Consider the following 7,642-nt stretch of genomic DNA (forward strand, 5'->3'; position numbering starts at 1 on the left):
CTAACAGATTGTTATAACCCATCATCAGGTGTTCTCTGGGATATCCGCCCATGCTGTAACCCCACCCATTCCAAACCTCCTACGGAGACAGTGGCAGTGAAGGCCGTTTCAGTGACATTTTGCTGACATGCACACTGCCTCTCTTCAATCTTTTTATGTAAAACACTCATATGCCACTTGCCAGTGAATGAATGAACTTTGTGGCGATCAATGGTATTGATGAGTCATAGATCACGCGAGTCAACATGACTGACATCATAAAAATGAATTTCATCGCATTAGGAAAGTCAACATTAGAATATAATCAGAACGGGCCAAAGTGAGTTAAACCCAATCAATAGCGCAATTATGCTAATTGACTCTGTGGCTATAAACATGCTGGAAATAAATGGGACATTTGCCTAAATCAAGTCTCCTCTGTATTATGTGGTAAGATGCACCACATGAATAAGAAATCAAGTCTAAGTAGTAATGTCCCATAGACCCACGGTGGGCACGGGATACAGGCGCTTCGCTGACTGTAAAGCTTTATGAAGATTGCGGTGAGGTTTGTGGGTGAAGGTGCACAAACGGCAGTGTAAAGGACTAATTATGCAGCAGGGTTTGAGCCGATATGTTTTATGGCTGTACGCTGTATATATGGACACAGCTAACTGTGTAGCATGTGCCAAGGGCCGAGGGCTACTGGGAAAGAGGAAGGAACACTAGACTGACGAGGAACGTGGCTGGAAATGTAAAATTATAACAACTTCCAAAAAGATTTGGTAGTAATCAAATAAGAAGGCCAAACCTTATAACTACACTTACATGTATACTTACAGTAGTCTTTCTCTAGCTCTGTGTGTGTGTGTGTGTGTGGGTGTCTGTAAGTGATCAGGAGAATTACTGCAAAGCATTATGATATTGGAACCTTAGCCTTCTTCATACTTGGGACTGAAACATATTGGAAAAGGAGTTTTCAGAGGGAGAACAACATATCTGTGAAAGCCACGGAGACCGGAAGACGATGCTATCTGACTGTGTCCTCTGGTGAACTCTGAGATATTGACAGGATTGCTGGAGGTTTTAGTCCAGTATTGAAAATTGGGCTCTACATTTAATTATGATTTGTTGTGTTGTGTGTATCACTCAACGAAACAACTCAAAACCAGGTGCTATGACACAGTCTCCACTTCACTCTGTATGCGTTGTGACTAAACTGTCAGAATGGTGTTGCTGGCTGCCAGCGCGGTCCAGCACTAAGGCTCAGTAGGCCTTGACCTTTGGTCTCCATAAGACCCTAATGATTGTGGACAGGAACTGCTGAGCTGGGCTGGCAGCTGTAAAGTGGTCCTGTGAGACTGTGCATCGTGGACACACGCGTGGTTTTAGGAATCACGTTAAAGCTCGGCTGTCTCTGTGGGCCACTTAGTGAAATAATGTCTATTAGCAGTGGAATAGTAATTGTTTACTTTGTTAAAGTTTTTTTGTGTGAATGTAAGCTAGTATAGATGATTAGATGTGTTTTGGTCATACTAAACACTGTCCTGTGTAACAGACGTTTGTGTTTTGCCGTATTTTGGTTATGCTCATTTATCACTGGCACACATTAAGCTTGATAGTTTGATATTCTATGAACCTTGATATCTAGTATAAATTCACACTGTTCAGTCACGTTTCCACTCGGTCCCTCTGACATCTGGTGAATGTAGTGTGACATCACACATTTTAGACATTAATTACACATTTCTATGCAGCTTTATTCATATATTCCACTACTGCTTGATAAGGTGTGCGGCAACTCCCCGTGTACAGTAATGGAACGCACCTTTTACAGGAGTCCTGTCTGTCTCAGACAGACCTCCGTTAACCCACCACTCCACTGGTTTTTTTGCTCCGCCTCACTTACTGAATACCCTTTGTTGATGGCATATAATTGAGGCAAATCAGAGCTCAGCTCTGCTCCTTCTCTCCTGGGCAGCGCGGTTGAAGAAGGCCCAGGCAGGTGCCCCTCGTGGGGGGTCAGCAGCAGTTAGATTGGGGGGCTTTTCTTGTGTCTGGCAGCCGACACTTTCAAATGTTAATGGACAGAGCGAACAAAGCTGGAAATGGGTCTGAAAATGCTAATTATCCCTAATTCATGTAAATAGGTTTCCTAATGGAGGAATTAAGGATTTTAAATACGCAATCGCGGGCAATCAGGCCGTCCATTCGGCGGGGCAGCCCAGGTGGAGCGGATTGAAATTCATCTTTCGCCGAAGGTGGGCTCATTTGTCATTTGGCTGTGACCACTGACTGACTCGCTGATGAAGAGATAGTATGGAGCGAGACCTGAGACGCAGACCCTGAGACGCAGACCCTGAGACGCAGACCCTGAGACCCAGACCCTGTCCTCTACACAGTGCCTGAATACCAGCGTCATCTCCACCGAAGCAGCACAAAGAGTCAATATTGTTTAGGTGGGAGCTTGTTTTTGGGGTTCAGCTGATAATACACAGATGGAACACGTGTGGAAGGGCTGGGTGTGGGGGGGTGTGGTCTGTCACTCAGAATTCAATTGTCACTTTCCTTCATAAATCAAGAAGAGATGCAAAGGCTAAAAGCTGTGGAAAGACTGTGTTTCCGTGCACATGTGCAGAAGTTCTGAAGGTAAGTCTGAGAAAAGTGCAGCGTAGACAGAAGTGTGAACCGCGGCAGAAGACTCACACTCAGTCCTGCCATATGGCAGTGCTGAAACACTTTGTGGTTCACATCTTACTGAATTAACAATTTAACCAAAAGGCTGGAATAAGTACAAAAGAAAGAATTAGAAAGCGTCTCAGTATCCACCGCAGACTTTCACAAAAGCCTCTGTCTCCTCTGACTTCTCATCACAACGGTGAGATCACATCCTGATAATCCCCTATAACTGGGGAGATTTCCCATCTTTTGGAAGTGGGGAAGACTTTATAAGTCACACACACACACACACACACACACACACACACACACACACAATGGGTTGTGTGTGTGTTATTACTGTGATCAGCTCAGACAGACAGGTGTGTTGGTGAGGGCAGAGTCAGTACCAGGTGGACACTTGGCTTTGGTGCCAGTCTAGAGGAGAGTTCGATGGGAAACTCCTTAATGAACGTGACGAGTAAAAACTTGCTGAAACAAGATCTTCCAGCCATTAGCCACGCCTCCCTGGGAGCGCCAGTAATGGTACAGGAATCCCGGCGTTCCCGTGGATGTGGCACCTGAGAACTGAACATTGTGTCTCTTTTCCTGCAGGAAAAGCCAAGTGCAGTTCATTTTCCCTCTGACCTTCAGAGCTCCGGGCGAACAGACAAGGGCACAAACAGATTGAGAATTAATTGCTGCAATTAACATTTTGTGATTATAAGAACTCCAGATCGATGTGCTATGCAAATAGCAGTATTGATGTGGACAAAGAACCCTTGATAATTGTGTTTGGTGACCAAACAGAGACCCTTGTGTTTCTGTTCAATTATGGAACAGGCATGGATGACACACCCCGAGTGCTGACCAACCCCTCCCCCTCCTGAAAGGTCTTTGGCAGAAGTTTTAGTGTTTGATTGTCTTTTTTGCGTGGTGTCCGGCTCGGCCTCATACCCGAGGCTCCGTGTTGTGCCCCTGATGCAGCTGCTCCATCCTCCTCCTCCCTGCCCCGGGGGGGACATGGCAGATAAATGCCCCCCAGCCTCACCCCCATGTATCTTATGTGTTCCAAAGCGGCCGGTGCAGCACGAGTGAGCCACACAAACACACACACACACACACACACACACACACACACACACACACACAACCATTCTAATGAATTAGTTTCAGCTTTATTGCGATGGACTGGATTTTCCACTCCGTGTTATTACAGCGCGTGGAAAACGCACTTTCATTTCAGATAAGTAGCAGTAATCCTGTTTGCAGGCCATGGCTAGATGAAGTTAAATATAATTTAAGCAGAAGCGGAAACGGGTGGAACATTGTAATCACTGAAAGTGAGATGGAAGTGATGCTATTGTTATTGTCATTATTATTGTCATTATTAGTAGTGCTGCTGCAGAAGATGGGTGAGAGTACAGCAGCTGGGAGCTCTTTCAGACGCTATCTCTCCGAGATAGATCACTCTCCCAGGAGTTTAACTGCACGCTTTTTTACGCTTCTCTCGGTGACAACAGGAGCTAAAAATGGCAGTCTGGGATGCAAGCTTGGTGCTTTTAAGTGAGAAACGCTGCAGCGAGCCTCTAATTACATGCGATTAATCAGCCACGGGTGAGTGTGGTGCTGGACGCAGCAGTGGCTGCAGACGGTCCTCAGCAGGTTCATTCGCTGAGGAATCTGTGAGCAAAATTCAACTCCCCTGTGACAGTGTGGCAGAAAAGAGATAAAAAAGTACAAATATTAATCCAGCGATTCGCTTATGTTAGCTGGAATTATTAATGTTAAAACAGCGTTACAGTTTTTAATTCTACCCCCCTTCATTACAGCATAAAAGGAGGGGCTCTCATCGTAAAGATTAAAGGTAAAGTCATAAAAACAGTGGAAATGACATGTTATTAGCCGCTTGCTGGAATACTAATTACCCTTAATTCCTGTTCTCTCTGGGCCTCACTCATTTGAGGCAGTAGGTTTAATCCCCTGGTGCCGGGGAAGTTATGGCAGGCGAGAGTTAGGGGCACATGTGAGAGTCAGGCGTGCAGGCGAGAGTAAGGGGCCGCACGTGAGAGTCAGGCGTGCAGGCGAGAGTAAGGGGCCGCACGTGAGAGTCAGGCATGCAGGCAAGAGTTAGGGGCCGCACGTGAGAGTCAGGCGTGCAGGCGAGAGTTAGGGGGCGCACGTGAGAGTCAGGCGTGCAGGTGAGAGTTAGGGGCCGCACGTGAGAGTCAGGCGTGCAGGCGAGAGTTAGGGGGCGCACGTAAGAGTCAGGCGTGCAGGCGAGAGTTAGGGGGCGCACGTGAGAGTCAGGCGTGCAGGCGAGAGTTAGGGGCCGCACGTGAGAGTCAGGCGTGCAGGCGAGAGTTAGGCGGCGCACGTGAGAGTCAGGCGTGCAGGCGAGAGTTAAGGGCCGCACGTGAGAGTCAGGCGTGCAGGCGAGAGTTAGGCGGCGCACGTGAGAGTCAGGCGTGCAGGCGAGAGTTAGGGGCCGCACGTGAGAGTCAGGCGTGCAGGCGAGAGTTAGGGGCCGCACGTGAGAGTCAGGCGTGCAGGCGAGAGTTAGGGGCCGCACGTGAGAGTCAGGCGTGCAGGCGAGAGTTAGGGGCCGCACGTGAGAGTCAGGCGTGCAGGCGAGAGTAAGGGGCCGCACGTGAGAGTCAGGCGTGCAGGCGAGAGTAAGGGGCCGCACGTGAGAGTCAGGCGTGCAGGCGAGAGTTAGGGGGCGCACGTGAGAGTCAGGCGTGCAGGCGAGAGTTAGGGGGCGCACGTGAGAGTCAGGCGTGCAGGCGAGAGTTAGGGGGCGCACGTGAGAGGAACCTTGGACCATGCACACAAACCCCACACAACAGAGCAGGTGTTACATTAACAGGCACAGTGAAGTCTTTTCTGGATGGCCCTGCACCTTTTCTGTAGACACGGCCACGTGTTCCCTAATGCAGTCGGATCTCCACATATGAGAAACAGGGTTCTCAGGAACGAATCAGAAGCTCTAATATTTTTAATTGTAAGAGTAACCCTGGCACCCATTCAGGGAGTGTGTCATTGGGGTGGGATGTGTGATGGGAACACGGCTGTCTGTTTGACAACGAATGCCCTCTTAGTGAGGCTATTGCCTTCCTTCACAACAAAATCTAAAGGCAACGTTCTCTTCTATCACAGATGTAAAATTGAAGTAATATATAAAACATGTGGGTATTTATTAATGGCTAACATGCTAACATGCAGGGCTGAGTGAAAGCATTATAAGGACAGAGGGAAAATGAGAAGAGGCTGTCGTTTATGGTCAGAGCCCAGAAAAGACCTTGTCAAGATTGATGTCTTCCCACTAACATTTGAAGTCTGTAGTTAATGGTGGTGGTTGTGGTGGTGACTCTTAAAATTAGAATCCACTTCTACGTAAAAGCACCAGCCCACGAACAGAAGGCATTACGAGGGGGACAAAGGTAGGTGTCATTTCTGTCGCAGGTGAGATGCAGGGAGAAGAGGAGCCAATCTGTACTGTGTAATGGATATGTCAAGAGTTGCTAAATCATAGTGTCCCGGGAAGAAAGACAAGAAAGGCAAACATAATGTCATCCTGGGGAGAGACCGACAGAGAGACAGACACAGTGAGAGAGAGAGAGAGAGAGAGAGAGAGAGAGATCGCATACACATACACACACTCACACTCACACACATACACACACTCACACACACACACACACACACGCACACACAAACACACACACACACACACACACACACACACACGTACACACACAGACACACACTCACACGCACACGCACACACACACACACATGTGCACACACACACATACACACATACACGCACTCACACACACACATAGACTCACTCACACACACACACACACGTGGACACACACACACATACACACACATTCACACACATACACACATACACGCACTCACACACACACATACACTCACTCATACACACACACACACACACACGTGGACACACACACACATACACACACATTCACACACACACACACACACATACACACATACACGCACTCACACACACACATACACTCACTCACACACACACACACACACACACACACACGTGGACACACACACACATACACACACATTCACACACATACACACATACACGCACTCACACACACACATACACTCACTCATACACACACACACACACGTGGACACACACATTCACACACACACACACACATACACACATACACACATACACGCACTCACACACACACATACACTCACTCACACACACACACACACACACACACTCACACACACACACACACACGAACACAAAAGGACAATAAAGTAATAAACAGAATGATATAACTGATATTTCTTTAGCCAGAGTGCTGATTATGAGGCCACACCCCCTGACTCCGCCTGCTCTGTGGTCGTGAAGCAGTGGTGCTTTGCTTAACAACAACACAGTGACTTCTTACTTAAGGTTTGATTGCTTCCTGACATTTTAAATGAATTGTGTTGAGGAGTGATAAGAGCTTATTGTCAGAATAAAAGCCCAGAGCAGCGAGGAAAAGCTCCCCTTCCCGTGTTCAGACCATCCAGGCTGCAGCGGTGAGCGGCTGCTGTCCTCGACTGCCAGGACTGCTTAGAGTTTTATTTCATCTTGTTTTGCTGGCTGTTGACTATGATGCGTGATTCTCACAGTGTAGAGGGAAGCTAAGAACGAGAACCATTTAAGATCTCATTTCTGTGTGTGTGTGTCAGTATGTGTGTGTGTGAATGTATGTGTGTGAACATGTGAATGTGTTTGTATATCTGTACATCTACAGAAGAACCCCGTTACAGTGTTTCTGGGTCTTTTTTCTTCTCGTGAGCATGTGCTGATTTCACTGTGCGAGATACTTGATGCATGTGCGGTGCATGCGAAGTGACTGTGTGACAGTGTGCGCAGCTACACCCCACTCTGGGCTGCAGTGTACATGCAGGTTTCTTGAAGCCCAGGGATGCTGGAAGTTGT

This window comes from Electrophorus electricus, chromosome 3 (genome assembly GCF_041902795.1).
Source record: "Electrophorus electricus isolate QZ-2024a chromosome 3, ASM4190279v1, whole genome shotgun sequence".
NCBI lineage: Eukaryota > Metazoa > Chordata > Actinopteri > Gymnotiformes > Gymnotidae > Electrophorus > Electrophorus electricus.